This window comes from Leopardus geoffroyi, chromosome E3 (genome assembly GCF_018350155.1).
Source record: "Leopardus geoffroyi isolate Oge1 chromosome E3, O.geoffroyi_Oge1_pat1.0, whole genome shotgun sequence".
NCBI lineage: Eukaryota > Metazoa > Chordata > Mammalia > Carnivora > Felidae > Leopardus > Leopardus geoffroyi.
Genome location: NC_059340.1, coordinates 21,737,673 through 21,753,594, shown reverse-complemented (window position 1 = coordinate 21,753,594; position 15,922 = coordinate 21,737,673). Strand labels below are relative to the sequence as shown.

Here is a 15,922-nt window from a genome sequence, read left to right as displayed (position 1 = left end):
CACATACACAGAATGTAACTTTGTTAGGTGATGGATGTGTTCACTAACCGTATTGCAGCAATCAGAATTCACAATATATACATATTAACTCATTATATTATATACCTTAAACTTACACAATGTTATATGTCAATTACATCTCAATAAAACTAGAAAAAGAACATTTTTACTCCTTTGAAATTTGAACCATATGATGGTAGTAACTATTAAAAATTTTAAAAATCAGACTTTAAGAAAAAAATTAAACACAATGTGTAAGATGTTAATTGCTATGAGATAATAGAAAAAAAAAAAAATATATATATATATATATTGGTCCCTGCCCCCAGTTCCTAGCACAGGACTCCTAAAACCCTTGTAAATTCCCAAGTGATAAGAGCACTAGGGACATCTTTTGTTCTAATGAAGTGACTCTGGGTGGGCTCCTGGATGGTCCCTGGATGGCGCTGGTCACCAGAAAGACCAAGCCATGATTAGAAGCTTGGAATTTTCAGCCCCACCCCCATCCTCCAGAGAGGAGAGAGGGGCTAGATATTAGCTAATGATTGATCATGCCTACATGAGGAAGCCTTCATAAAATCCCAATAATATTGGGTTTGGGGGAGCATCCAGGTTGGGAACACATCCACACCAGGAGGAAGATGCACCCCAACTCCACAGAGACAGAAGCTCCTGCCCTTGGGACCCAGACCTTGACCTACGTATCTCTTCCACCTGGGTGTTCATCTATATCATTTACGACCAGGAGTGTCAGAAGTGAAGTGTCCTGTGTTAGTGGTAAAGGAGACACTCAAGGAAGAGAGTCGTAGTAGGGAAGAACGAACTGGGGTTTTGCCTACACAGGAAGGGGAAAAAGCTGAATTTTTTCATTAGGATCATGTTACGAAAACGAGGCATTAACACACTGGGATGACACGGTATAATAATCCCAACTGTCAATTGTTGAGTGCCTGCTGTGTTTGGGAACTTTCCATGCTTCATTTTACTTTATCTTCCTGGACATCCTCCTTAAAATATGCCTTCCTGGGGCTCCTGGGTGGCTCAGCTGGTTAAGCGTCCGACTCTTGGTTTCGGCTCAGGTCATGATCTCACGATTCCTAAGATCGAGTCCCACATTGGGTTCTGAGCTGACAGATTCTCTCTGTCTCCCCCTCTCTCTCTGTCCCTCCCCCACTCATGCTCTCTCTCTTTCAAAGTAAATAAACTTTTTTAAAAAATGCCTTTCTTTTAAATAGGAGGTAATTGAGCCCCAGAGAGGTTAAGTAGCTTGTCCAAGGTCACACAGCTGGCAAGCTTCAAATTCATACCGGAGCAGTGGAAAAGATGGCGGGAATTGGTCCCAGAAGACTTGGGTTCAAGGCTCGATTCCTTTATTTACTAGTGCTGCTATTTGGAGGTGTATTTCTTAAACCCCTGAGCCTCGATTCCCCAGCTGTCCAAAGGAGATAAAATATTTACCTCATAGAGTTGTTGTGAAGATTATAAATAGTTTTGCAATTTGATAGACTCTACACAGTCGGTGTCTTGCTTACCATATATCATTTTTCTAAAACCCGATAGAAGGCACAGTCATCTCAATGCTAATAACTTTGGTTCCCTCCTTGTCTTTTTTCACCCTCTTTTCTGTTTGGGGGAGACCATATCGTGGTGTAAGAATGTGGTGTTAGACACTGAGGTACACTCATGTTCACGCACTGGCTCTGCCATCTACTGGCTTTGGGAGACTACTCAACCTCTGCGAGCCTCAGTCTCCTTCGCCCTAAAATGGGGCCAATAATGGGTCCTGTGTCCCAGGGTCGTTTGTGAGGTGGGATAATGCATGTACGTTCTTTATCCGTTCGCATTACCTCAGAGAGGCTTAACAAAGGACCCCCAAAGCGATACCTAGGTAAGGAATGACAACAGCACGTCATATATTCTATACATTATAATGCGCTTTAATACGACCTAAACCAATTTTATTCTCAGATTGGCTCTTGACATTGATATTATGAGCTTCCCGTTTTCCGAATGAGGAAACCGTCGCGCAGAGGATTTTAGTAATTTTCCAGAGTTGCCCCGTTAGGGCTCATCTACACCCAGGAATTCTTACTTTGAGAGCAGGGTTTCCTCTACATCAGCACAGTTCTGGAGAATCAAAGAGAAGTGAAAGGCTCCCAGGGAAGACGGTAGGAAGAAGTGAGGTTCACCTGCAGCCACCAAGAAACAGTTAAGAGGTCATAGCTGCCCAAAGAGTTCAGCGCAGAGAGCAAGCAGGGGAATATTAGTTTCTTGAGAATGCTGAGAAACGTATTGAACCAGCGAAGCTGAGAGGGCAATAGCCCTATTAAATGACCTTTTCTCTCCTCTCACGTTCGTGCGCTGTGACCCAGACACAGCCGAATGGTTCATGGATGTCCGCCTGGCAGTTTGCAGATACATACCTGGCCATCAACCCTGCTCCGTAAACCCCCATAACTGGGCAAGGTCAGACTAGAAAGGGAGGAATTTCAAGGATGCCCAAGTGACCCTTTGTACATTATTCACAGTCACTACGTCCAGCTTCACGTATGGATTTTTCTAAGGCATTCTAAGGAGATCTTCACTCCCTGAAATTTAGGTGCTGGACCTCCTCCATGTTACAGGGTCTTTAGATATTGTTGGATATCGACGATCAGCGAAGTTGAGGGTCTTTTTATATATGATGGCTCAGAGGGATTGCGCTCTGTTCTCAGATTCCCCCCACCCCTAAGTGGTAGCATGGCATTTCACGCCCGCCTGCGAATTCACTTTTCATAGATGGAAGGGCAGGGGTTGACGCGCCGAATCCATTAGCGATGGTGCTGAGAGGTGGTAGCTCCTTAAGACGTGTCAGGCACAGGCTTCAGGGCCTGGTGCGAATTGTGACTCTCTGCTTCCTGGCTGGGACTTTGGGCAAGTGCATGAACCCTCTAAAGCTTCGCCCGAGAAATAGTGGTACCGGGTTCATAAGGTTCTTCTAAATATGAAACGATTAATGTACCGCATCTCTCCTTAATCACCTAGCATCCGGTCACCTAAGCCACCAAACTGGCAGTCAGGATTCAGGCCGAGGAACCCAAGCTCTCTGGCGTCACAGTGGTTGATCATCATGAGCGCGAAGTATGAGCGGGGCTGGGAAGGTTTTCAGAGACGGGCTGGAGAGCGCGGTTACAATGCACGTGGCTTCTTAATACATCAATGGCTCATTTATGGCACTTTTGCTAAATGCCAAGCACTTTCCTAAATACTTTATATGTAGTGACTTTTTTTTTTCACCTTCACAGCGATCCTATGAGGTGGGAGCCATTGTTAGCTCTGTTTCAGAGGTGAGGCACTGGCCCATGGGGATGAAAACTGACGCAAGTGGAGTCAAGCAGTGTCATTTAGGAATCTACTAACCTACCATGTACCAACCATCATACTGAATTGCACCTACAATACTCACTAGAGCAGAATTTCTTAACTCCGGCACCATTGACATCTTGGGGCAGATAATTCTTCACTGCGGGGGCTGCCCTGTGCATTAGGATGCTTAGCAGCATCTCTGGTCTCTACCCGCTAGATGCCGGTAGCACTACCCTCCCGCCCGTTGCGATAACTATAAACGTCTCCAAACGTTATCACGTATTTCCTGGCGGTGGGGGTGCGTGCAAAATTGGCCTTTGTCTATTGGCCCTGCCATAGGGTGGCATCCTCTCTCACAGACGCTGGGTTAAGTCACGTGACTGTTTCCAGCAGTGGGATACTAACAGGCTGGATGCACGCAGAGACTCGAAAAGTCCTCATCCACCAGGACCTGTCTTTTTGCTCCTCTTGGAAACCTGGGTTATCATGTGAACCAGCCCAGGCCAGCCTGCCAGACGATGAGATTATTCATAGCTCGGCTGCCCCTGGCTGTCCTCGCTGACAGCCTGCCAATCCCAAACAGCTGGCAGCTGACCCTGGGTGGATGAATGAGCTCCTCTAAGACCAGAAGAATTGCCCAGATGAGCATAACCCCAACTGCCAGCTCATACCCATGAATTAAGAAATGGTGGTTGCTTTAAGCCACCGTGTTTTGGAGTATTTTATCGAGGATACAGAAAAGGCTACGTTGAAACAATTCCCTTCTACGGATGAGGACGCGCGGGTTCGGGTTCCAAGAGGTTGAATCTGTTTCTGTGGCCACGCAGCCAGCACGTGATAGCACCGGGAAACAAGCTACTTCATCCCAGGTTCACAGTACTCCGGCATAAGTTGGGGAGACACGTTTGGTGGGACGAAGGACAGGAGTTAAACGAGACAAGGAGGGCAGAGTAGCTGGGGCAAGGCTCAGCTGGAGTGAAAGCCCTGGTGAGGGGGGTGCTCAGTTTCATGCTGTTCGTTTTCCATTTAGTTATCCGGAAGGTCCTTTGAATGAGAGAGTCCTGTGGGGGCTGTCTTCACTGGTAGCAAGAGCCACGTCTGAGGTCATTGTTCCTCAGGAGGAAGGGGTTTGTAGATCTGAGGCAGGAAAAAAGGAAGGCACGGGGGAGCTGGTGTGGACCCAAGAATTCATCGAGGAAACTCCCTGTGATTCCCTGTTAGCACTGCTGAAACTTTGCCTCCTGCCACCATTTGTTAAATTTCACCTCCCCCAGCGTGTTAGGGCTCCTGAACTTCTCCCCTCCCAAACAACAGAACCTCTCCCAGCTTCCATTTTGGGGGTACTTTGGGAGATGGCAAGTCTACTCCCAGTCCTGGCGTTTGCCCTGTGCTCTGCCACCTTTAAAGAGTGGACATACTCCTCTTGCTGAGCGTCCCTACATCTGATCAGGTGGCTGGTACCAGTGTGCGTGGTCGTTCTAAGATGTTATGCACGTGGCGGCGTTGTCCCTTCTTTCTCTTCTGCAGTGAATCCCAGGCCCGTGCTTACATAGGATGGGATCCAACTGTTTGGTCCTCTCTCTTTTTTTTTTTTTTTTTTTTAAATTTTTTTTCCACGTTTTTATTTATTTTTGGGACAGAGAGAGACAGAGCATGAACAGGGGAGGGGCAGAGAGAGAGGGAGACACAGAATCGGAAACAGGCTCCAGGCTCTGAGCCATCAGCCCAGAGCCCGACGCGGGGCTCGAACTCACGGACCGCGAGATCGTGACCTGGCTGAAGTCGGACGCTTAACCGACTGCGCCACCCAGGCGCCCCTGGTCCTCTCTCTTTTTGATTCCTCCCGTCTGGATCTGTTCATAGTAAGTGCTCAACAAATACTCGGTGCACTCATTTGCTTCTGTACATACTTGATTGAAAGACCCAAGACTTAGGTTAGAACGTAACGGTGGGGTGGAGGCATCTTAGGAGGCCATTTTGGTGTCTCACTGTCGGAAAGTAGGTTCGTTTCCTGGATTTCGTGCTGACCTCAATTTTAACTCAGTATATTACATTGCCCCGTAATTCTTTATGTGTCTGTGTCTCTTCCAGACTATTTAGTTCCCTGAGTCTTTCAAATGGTATCTTTCTGATTTTGAATCCTTATTATCGAAACCCAGGATCTAGACGGTGTAATATAGATAAATAAGAAATATTTCTTGAACGAAGAAGTCTGCGTTTCCATCCAGGCCCCCTCCGTCCTACTTGCGTGGCATTGAGAAGGAAATCTTTCTAAGACTTATTTTTCTCAACTAGACGCTGACGATAATCATGCCTGCCTGACAGGGTTCTTGTAAGAATGAAATGAAACAAAATGTATAGAAGTCCCTGAGACTTTTGTAAACATTGAAAGAACATTATTTCCCTTCTTTTCGAGTTAACCCATGTACGGAGGGGGGATGGGCACAGTGTTGTGTGGAAGGTACCAGATCATTGGGCTGGATCTTCTGCAATTTTACTCCAGATCTGCCTCATTTACATGCATCCATTCCCTCCAATAAGTGACTCGAGGGCCTGGTTTTCTCTTTTTGTTCTGTCAAGCACCAGCCTTCCCCAGGTGGTGTCTCCGCGATTAATGGCTACAGAAACACGAGGGCCGGGGCAGGCTGGTTTTTCTTGGCTTCTTTTTTGAGTTTGTAATCTTAGCTGTCATCCCCTTGGCTCCGAAGATTATTAAGCATTCCACAAGGAAGGCATTCTCTTTAAAATGGTTCTGAAACAGCCATGATTGAGGAAAGCCACTTCCCCTGCATTGCACAACCCCCCAAACCTCCCCCCGCCCCCTTGCCCGGTATCTAGCCAAGAGTCATCCGTGACCTTGGCAAAGAGGAGGCATCTTGCCTCTTTCCAAGCTCAATTATCAGGAGATAACCTCTGTGAGTTGGTTAAATAGGATTTCTCTTTCTTTTCCATTCTTTTTTTTTTTTTTTTTTTTTTCTTTAGCTCCGCAGCAAAAGGCCTTGGTGGATACAGCAAGGACAAATATGTACCATGTTTGAGGCGAGCTTTCAGTTTTGTTGGGGAGAGAGATTGCGCATCAACCCGGAGATGTGTACACTCTGCCTTTGCACAGAGAACTTCAAAAATTGCTCTCCAGAGATTTGCTCAAAGGCTGCGAGGCCTGTTGGTTAACGTATAATGTACCATGTGCTTTCCTTCTTATAAATATTTTAACTCTTCTTTCGCTCTGGATCCCTTGTTTCAAAGCCAGATTTCTTTTCCTTTCTTCCTAGAATAGTGCCTTCTCCCCAGCACCCCAAGCCGTTTTCCTCCTGCCCAAGGCTTGCATTCAGGTAAGTAAAACCAGCCTTCCTCTCTCTGCCCTCGCAGCCTCTTTCCACTGGGCAGCTTTTGCGCTTTGAGGGAATTCTTCCATTTTAGTTTATGTTTTTATGCCCACCTGCCACCCACCCCCAATGCTCAGGTCTTAAGCCCCCTTTTTTTTTTAATCTGAGAGTAATGTATATTTTTTCTTCCTGTTGTGTTTGTGCTTTCATAGAATGTTAATTCAACCGACATTGATCGATGCTGTCTCCAGATCAACCTCTGTGCTAAGAGATGGTGACGTGTGGGAAGTTTTTTTCCAGGAAGAACTCACAATCTGCAAATATGATGTTCTAAAAATTATCTATCTATCATCTATCTATCTATCTATCTATCTATCATCTATCACCTATCTACCTATCAATTATCTATCAATCATTATCTATCTACCTATCAATTATCTATCTATCCATCTATCCTATAAATACCTGTGTAGATCTCTCCCTGTATCTGTCTAGATCTATCTACCTAGATAGAAAGATAGATAGAAATAAAGACATTGATACAGATTTACAGATAGGTAGGTAGATAGATAGATAGATACTGTGCAAGGAAGCATAGAGAAAATCTAATAGAACTTTGCTCAAGACGTTGAGTAAGGGGATCATGAAAACCTTTTCTTTAGAGCCCTGTATGAATGTATGAATAGTTGATAGGTTTTATTCAGCTGTATTTGCAGAGGAAAGATATTCCAAGCAGAAGAAATAACATACAAATAGTTATAGAAACTTGTAAGAATGTAGCCTGTGATGTTGGAGAAGAATGGGAATGTGGTGTGGCTGAAGACCGGAGGAGATGATGATAAATCGAGCTGGCCAGATAACCAGGGCTCACACGGGGTCCTTCACATCAGACTGAAGAATAGAGCTTGGGCCTCGCCCTGTGGATTGTGAGGGGCTGTTGTGGGGTTTTGCCGTTGCGTAACCTGTTCAAATTAGGAAATTACTGTAAGTGACAGTGAAGAATGGATAAATTCAATAAGAAATTGGGGCAAGTTATTCCTTATCCTTTCCATTTGCCAAATCCTGGCCAAAATTTCCAACAAGTTCTTGAGAACAGGCCAGCACAAAATCAACCAGCCCACGTCCCAGAATCCCCCAGATCAAATGCAGACTACACTCCTCGTGAAAAGCCAGCAGCCCACCGTCACCAGCTCAGGACTGAACCAAGCGCACAGGTTGACTCCCAGGACCCAAGAGCCTTTATCCTGTTGACGTTCTGGCCTTGTGATCCTGCTGTTATTTCCACCTGACTCACTCTGATTCTTGGTTACCATCACATCGCAGTGATCTCTAACTGAAGACAAGACTTTTAATTCTTCATTTCCCCAAATATTGTTTTGAAGTCCGGGAAATGTTGTTCAGGACTATCTCCTATCAGCCGGTATTTAGGTGAGGGCTTCGGTTCTCCCAGGAAGACAGGGTTACCCCCTCCTCTGGATACCCACAGTGTTTTCTGCATATGAAAGTTACAGGATTTACCATAATGTACTCGTGGTTATGTCTTCGAGAGGCAGCACGGCGTCGTGATGAAGAACACGTCTAGAACCGGAAAGCCTGGCTTTGAACCTGGGTTGTCCTTTACTGTCTGGAGTGAGCTTGAGTAAGTACCTTACCCTTTGCCATAGCTTCCTTATCTGAACAATGAAAAGGCTGTTACCTAACGTATGAAGTTTGTCGTGAGGAGATGATGAGGCTGTGTGTGTGAAGCACTTAGAACAGAAACAAACACACGGTAAGCACTGGCAAAAGTTGTCATTATTTCTCGAGTTGTCGGACTCTTCTAGTGCTTCCTGATCTCTGCCATGTGATGGTACACGTGAACAATGGTGTGATTTCAAGGGCACATTGGGAGCAGTGGAGGAGCCTGCCATGTGCTTTGACCACACGGAGGGACTTACCCACCCCGAGACCCTCCTGGCTGCCCCAGTGGCTGATGGGATTAAACTTTCTGCACACCTGTCACCGATTTGTGGGAGATTCTGACCTGGCAGACTGTGTTTATCAAAGACGGAGATGGAGATGAATGTTATTATCTTTGTATCCCATGTGCCTGGCACAATTTTTGTCAGAGTGCAGGTTCTTAATACATATTTCAACAAATTATGAAGGGAAGGCAAGGCGACCCTTCCTCTCTTTGCCACCTAAGGTGACTAGCTCTTCTCGTGGGAAGACCGTGTTCACTAGCTATATCTGTCTTTGTTATTTTCTGCCCAGGCCATGCATTTTGACATTCTAAAATTACTGTCACTTCTGCAAAATTACTTTGGGAGAAGGGACAAGAAGGGCATCTTGGAAGACACATTGTTCCTGAGTACTTGGGGAGGTTGGAGGTCGGCAGAGTGTTTTTGCTCGGACTGCCGGGAAATGCTTGGTCATTCACAGGCTCTGAATCAGTCCCACTGGGAGGAAATGTTTATTTTTTAACAAGTGGCCCATTTGGTGGTGCATCCTTCAAAATGGAGAGAGGGAAGCCATTCTGTTCAGCTGTGGCAAGAAGCCAAAAGTAGGTCAAGAAGTTCTTGGAGTGAAAATCTTCACGGGAACCATACGCCTAGAGGTAAGAATGGATCCCAGATTCTAGTCTAGATAAGAAACTAAATCTTACTAATCGGTAGACTCCACTTTCTAAACTGTTCATTGGGAGATCGCAGTTCAAGATAGCTCACTCAAGTAATTGAAATGACCAAACAGATGTTAAAAAAATTTTTTTTTTTTAATTTTTTTTTTCAACGTTTATTTATTTTTGGGACAGAGAGAGACAGAGCACGAACAGGGGAGGGGCAGAGAGAGAGGGAGACACAGAATCGGAAACAGGCTCCAGGCTCCGAGCCATCAGCTCAGAGCCCGACGCGGGGCTCGAACTCACGGACCGCGAGATCGTGACCTGGCTGAAGTCGGACGCTTAACCGACTGCGCCACCCAGGCGCCCCCAAAAAAATTTTTTTTTAATGTTTATTTATTTTGAGAGAGAGAGAGAGTACCAGTAGGGGAGGGGCAGAAAGAGAGAGAGTGCGTCACAGAACCCAAAGCAGGCTCCGAGCTGTCAGCACGGAGCCCGACACAGAGCTCGAATCCACGAACCACAAGATTATGACCTGAGCTGAAGTCTGACGCTCAACTGAACTGAGCCACCCAGGCACCCCATCTAATAAGTGTTTTAAAAAATGGGAGAAAATCTCTGTCAGTAACAGGAATCAAGGAAAAATGCTATTCGTGCTATTCATATGCTCAGATAAGGGCTTTCTACAAGACAGAGCAATGGTTCCCCAAATTTGTACCTTATCCAAATGACAAATTTAAAGCACCTTACTTTCTCCAGTATTCAAAACATTTTATTTATTTTAATCTTATCAAAAATTGCAAGAACAGTACCAAAAAAAATGCCTGTATGCTCTTAATCAAATTCATCTGTATCTTTGAAAAATAAAGATCACTTATTTTGAACTGTAAGTGATTAATTTCTGTGTCCAAAGGCATCTGGTTGTCTTTTGCACAGAACTCTTTGCCGTCGGATTTCGCAGTTGGTGGTAAGGAACTGAAACGCTCAGGCCTTAGGGCCTCCCTTTATCCATGAAATTGCAGAAGAAGCCGGCTGGGTGAGGAAGCTGCTGAAGGAGTCAGAAACCCTGGCGCAGACTTTTTCCTTTGCCAGTAGAGATGGCTGGTTCGAAAGAGGGATCGATTGATCTGTCTAAATTCCCAGGGAGTGGAGGTGACAGAAGGCATCACGATTCATTGGCTAGACATACCTGCTCTAGCTGCCAGGCCACAGTTGTCAATCCAAAGCACTTCTGAAAATGAGGCCAGAACCCACGTTAATGAAGCCTGATTGCCTCAGAATTATTGTTGGATTAATTAGCAGCTTTGCCAGTAGGTCCATTTGTCCAGGGTCAGTAACAATTTATGGGGAGTCACATTTAAATACTTTCATTCAATTCAACCAGCATTTCCTGTCCCCACACAGCACAGAGCCCCGGACAGGCCCAGTACAAGAAAAGGAACTAAACTAAGCATCAGATGGTGGGTTCTAGGGTCCCCTGTGCCATAATGTTCTGAGCGGAGAGAAGGGAGAGGGCCAAGGATTGCCATAGAGAAGGCTTAGGGAAGAAAATCTTCACATGGCTGGCTTACTAAATCCAAGGGAAACAAAATGAATTTCAGAGCAATACTAGTCAAAACTGATATCTAGCTATCTGTATTAGGCAGTATCCTTTTTTTATTATTGTTTTATATCAGATAGAAGTTATTGTCAAATTGGCTTTCATACAATACCCAGTGCTCATCCCGACAGGTGCCCTCCTCAATGCCCATCATCCACTTTCTCCTCTCCCCCACGCCCCATCAACCCTCAGTTTGTTCTCAGAATTTAAGAGTCTTTTCTATATAGACAATATCCTTTTGATTGCAATTGACAGAAACCCAACACCAACCAGCTGAAACATCAAGTACAAAGATCAAAACAACAAACAAAGGACACGTAACGACTTCTGTAACGGCAACATTCGATGGATTATCTCACATCAGGAATGGCTGGATCCAGGTGTCCAAATGATCCAGGTGATATGGTTCCTTCTCAGGCCTTCTTATCATCATAGTTTGAGCTAACCTACCACCACTCCCACCACTAAAAGCAGACTCTGGGGGCGCCTGGGTGGCTCAGTCGGTTAAGCCTCCAACTTCTGCTCAGCTCATGATCTCATAGTTGGTGGGTTCAAGCCCGTCATCGGGCTCCGTGCTGACAGCTCGGAGCCTGGAGCCTGCTTCGGATTCTGTGTCTCCTTCTCTCTCTGCCCCTCCCCCACTCGTGCTCTGTTTCTCTCGCTCTCAAAAATAAATTAAAAAAAAAAAATCAGACTCTGGTGCAGGTAGTTTCTTTGGGGGATGTAGTGACCATGCAAATGCACCACTCAGATCCGATGCTGCAGGAAGCAGAGTTGCATCCGGATACACTTCCTGATCCACCATCATGTGCACGTGAAAGCCACGCTTCCCATGGGCTGCTCCCAGCGAATGCCTGAGCACAGTCAGGCCACCGAAACCGGCCCCTGCGTGGGGTAGATGCGGGACTCCCCTGACAGATGGCTTTGGCTGGAGAGCCCCTCCTTGGCCTGGCCAAATTTGTCTTGGAACTGCACCGCTGCCCACGGCTGCCTGCCTGGTTACCCCCTCCATCCTTCTCCCCTTCTCTCCCCTTTGCAGAACGAGACCCGCCTTCGCCAGCTCCTCCCCTGTTCGCCTTTACAAATACTTCTCCCAATAAACTCCTTGCATGTCTAATCTCATCTGGGCACCTGCTTCTCGGGGGCACCAAACTAACACCGGAGGTGACCCCAGGAAGTGATAGAGTAGGCAGTTAGTTAGAGGTGAGCCGGAGGCAAGGGCGGTGATAAGTAGGTTACACATTAGAAGCTTGGGGGCACAGCATCCTGACTTTGTGGCTCTCAACATCCTGGCCTGATGGCTTCCAGCACCGCGGGATTGACAGACCAAGAGCTACAGGTACAGAACATGGTCTCTTCTCTTCACCTCTGTCCTGCGGTAACCCCTAGACTCTTTATGATGCATCTGCATTGTGGTTTTACCCTCGCCGCCCGGCCCCCCAATGGAAGAAGGCTACCATGTCGGTTCTGGTATAAACCTTAAAGGGTCAAAAACTCCCCCTCCTGACCAGGGGGAGGAGTCCCCCAAATGATTGGAAGCAGCCTCTATTAGAGACCACCACGTCACCATGGCCATGACCCAAGACCCCTGCAGCCACAGGGCAGTTTGCACCTCTGGGCCTGCCCACCCTCCGGTCCTGAGAGCGTACTGTCCTTAACAAACTGCCGTATGCTAGCTGCTTTCCTGCCGGCTGTCTTTACGGGAACACAGATCCCTCCGCAAACCTTTTCTTGGGGAATCCAATAACCGAGACCTCCCTACACACAGCGCAGACTCTCCTGCCGGCAAGAGAAGCACAAGGGAGGAAACGGGGGAGGTGGGACTGAGGTGGGAGAAACGGCGATCCACGAGGCACTGGTGAGCCGGTGACCACTGTGGGGGAGTCACCCTGGGATGTTCTTAGAGACCGCGTAGGGTGCGCTCAGGACCATCCCATCAGAGAGCATCCCATCAGAGAGCAGGGGCACCCTAGCGTTAATCCGCTGCTTTCCGTTTCCTGTTGGCAAAGGTTGTCTGAGTGTATCAGCTCTCTCTCACTTCAAGCTTGAGAGGAGGGTCCTGGGCGCCAGCGGAAGCCTTCAGGCAGAGAACAAGAGAAGCAGGTGCGTGAGCTGGGAACAGCCTGGCTGCGCCGTAGCCGAACTCAGGTGGGCGCGGCGTCCGCAGCTTCTGCTACACTCGGGATGAACACGAGGCGGGGCCCCCAGCGGCTTGCAATACCCGGTAGGAAAAACCATTCCAGAGAACGCTTCTTTCTCAGGAATTTCAGGCCCAGCCTTCTGATTGGCCAGGCTCGTGTCACATGACCACCCGTGAGCCAATCACTGTGCCTGCGGAAACGGAGGGTCTAGTCACCCTGGAAGGTACCACCCGGCCAAGTCGCTGCCTCGCACGTAACAAGGATTGCGCCGGCGTGCCTCCCTGCAAGATGGAGGGCCTCTGACCTCCCCCCCCCCCCCCCCCCACCGCCACCGCCTGACGGCTTGGAAGATGGAGGAAGATTCTAGATGGCAGCACTACCCGTGTCCACTGAGGAGGTAGGTGCATGCAAGCTGGTGCCTGCAGACCTCGGTGTCCCATGCATTCTCCGGTGTCACCAGTTCACCCCAAAGCACGCTGGATGCAATTACCGGATGTCACTTCCTGGTGGGGAAGCATCGCTTTGCTACCCTCCATGCTGAGCTTTCGTCGGCTGAGCCTTCAGTGGCGGGGTCCTCGCTGGCTCAGGGCACGGGGAGCCGGAGACCGCCAAGACCACCTGCCTCCTCACTCCTGGACCCCCTTCCTCGCCAGCCCTGGAAGCGAGCCGACAGCCTCGGAGATGTGCTGCGACGGCTTTAAACACTTCTTTTTTCAGCCACGGGCCCAGGCCATGTTTGTGTTCGGTTTGGGAGGTGGCCTCTGCCCCACGGCCCCGCGGTGGGGAAACAGGAGAGGTGTACAATTAGCGATTAACAGCTTTATCGCTCCTCCCATGTAAGAGACATAATTAGGCGCTTCCATCTGTTCCCGATACCTGCTGGAGTCAGCCATTCACACCTCAGCCAGATATTACGGTGAGTAGGAGGGCCCGAAAAGGAAACATTTCAAAAATAACTCACGTTTTGTTGTTTCAGACATCCTGCCCCTACGGAGTGGGTCTCCAGCTTTGCTTCCCCCAGAGGTGCACAATTTGCTACGTGCTGGCAAGGAAAGGTGCGAGCTAACGAATATGGAAGCTGATGGCACATGATTTTCCCAGGCACCGAGAGCTTCCGTTTAAAGAGACCAGGCTTGGTGTGCAAGATACCCGTATGCCGACTAGTGGGGGTACTGTCCCGGTTGGGGCCGTGGCACAGAGTAGGTGCTGGGCGCACACACTGAGACGGGAAATATTTTCGGAGCCAGAGTCCAAATTTGGAAGGACCACCGGGAGCCTCTGCGGCCGCCAGGGTAAGTGACCTGCCGAAAGTCACACAGCTAAGGAAGACGAGCCGGGGTTTTGCATCTAAGTCTGTCGAACTCCAAAGCCTGTTTTCCTGGTCCTGGTACCTCACTGCCGCCGAATCAAGTTTGGGGGACATCACGGTCTCATGAGGATAAGGCAAATCCAGGCCAGCTTTCGTTTTTCAAGGCCAAAACAGCCATGCAAAAATTTGGCATTTAAAAGGAATGTTCCCACCTACATAAGTAATGCCCTTAACGTAAAAAGGTATAATGCGGTGTCGTTGGGTTATTCACAAGGTAATTACAGGACTCCTAAAATATTAATTCAGAGTGCTACCAGAGTCAGAGCCTTAATGAGGCCCCTGTGTTTGACAGGGGCTCCACAGGAAGGTGATAGAATAGCGTTATTCAAGGAAGGCTTTTTTACGAAGGGATTCTTTGCAGATGTGCTGATGTAGGAGAACCACAATAGACAGTGCAGTAATTTGGGCTGGTGGCAGCCAGTTGTCACCACCTCTAGGCTCCAAGGGACACATGGAAGGAGACAGAGCTGTGTAGAGCAAGCCACCTCATCTGCACCCTGTTGTCAGGGGCAACAGCTGTGCCAAGGTGACCTCCAAGGGCGGGATCCAGGGGATAAATGACCGGGCCTCCCTGTCCTTCCTCTCTCTGACTTCCTGCCAGGAATCCCCCCGGACAGAACTCAGCTTGGAAAGCTGAGTGCACAGGCAGGGCTGGGACTAGGGCCAGGCAAGCGAGGTATCCGGAGATCCACACGAAGGAAGGCCTCACTCTCAGGGCCGTGCAAGCGTAGGATCGGGGCCTGGGACCGAGGGTCTCCCTAAAATTTGCACCTTCACTGTCTTGTTCAGCCCTCCCTGGTCCTGGCCATAGGCTTGGGAGTCTGTAGTGAGGTGTTTACAGCTCAGCCTCTTGCAGTGGTGGTGAGGGGGAAGAGGGGAGAGGGAGTCCCAAGCAGCATGAGGAAGAAATCCAGCACAGGGAATGTTGCAAATTCTAAGGTAAACAGTTTTAATTTTAAAGGTAAAATTTTAACCTCAAGGTAAAAAATATCATCGCACCATATCTACTTATGTCTCAGACTGTGTATGTTAACCTTATTTGGAGAGAAAGTCAAAAGCCTAAATATGAGACCCTGGGATTAACCTTGACAGACCTAGGGGTGCCTGGGTGGCTCAGTCAGTTAAGCGTCAGACTCCGGCTCAGGTCATGATCTCGCGGTTTGTGGGTTCGAGCCCCACGTCGGGCTCTGTACTGGCAGCTCAGAGCCTGGAGCCTGCTTCGGATTCTGTGTCTCCCTCTCTCTCTGCCCTTCCCCTGCTCACATACATTCTCTCTCTCTCTCTCAAAAAAAAAAAAAAAAAATTACAAAATAGTTTTTAAAAATCTTGACGGACCTCAATCGATTGTGAGTTATCAGAAAATGACTCACTTCCCTTCCGGGACCCAGGCAGCTAGAGGTAAGAGAGACCCCCACAGAACACCCCTGTGTGGCTTGTGTCCTCTGCAGGCCTTTTCCCCTTCTCGTGTGGCTCTCAGAACATATTTATCTTCCCCTTTCAACCCAGCTCAGTCACGGGCTCCAACAGGCTTTAGTTCCTGCT

At 48.1% G+C, this 15,922-nt stretch overlaps 2 long non-coding RNA genes across 4 annotated transcripts in view; both read left to right on the top strand.

The window, feature by feature from the left end:
• The window catches only part of LOC123588879, a 130,518-nt gene extending 119,095 nt beyond the window's left edge, over window positions 1–11,423 (top strand). For both annotated transcript variants that reach the window (XR_006708054.1, XR_006708055.1), the window contains 3 exons: window positions 6,618–6,677; window positions 8,219–8,310; window positions 11,126–11,423. This is a non-coding gene — a long non-coding RNA (uncharacterized LOC123588879). The remainder of the gene's footprint in view (window positions 1–6,617; window positions 6,678–8,218; window positions 8,311–11,125) is intronic.
• Window positions 11,424–11,496: 73 nt separating this feature from the next.
• The window catches only part of LOC123589038, a 48,500-nt gene continuing 44,074 nt past the window's right edge, over window positions 11,497–15,922 (top strand). The window contains exons 1-3 of one of the 2 annotated variants that reach the window (XR_006708131.1): window positions 11,497–13,018; window positions 13,132–13,408; window positions 13,988–14,303. This is a non-coding gene — a long non-coding RNA (uncharacterized LOC123589038). Of the gene's footprint in view, window positions 13,409–13,987; window positions 14,304–15,922 lie in introns of both variants that reach the window. The other variant, XR_006708130.1, reaches the window with a different exon arrangement.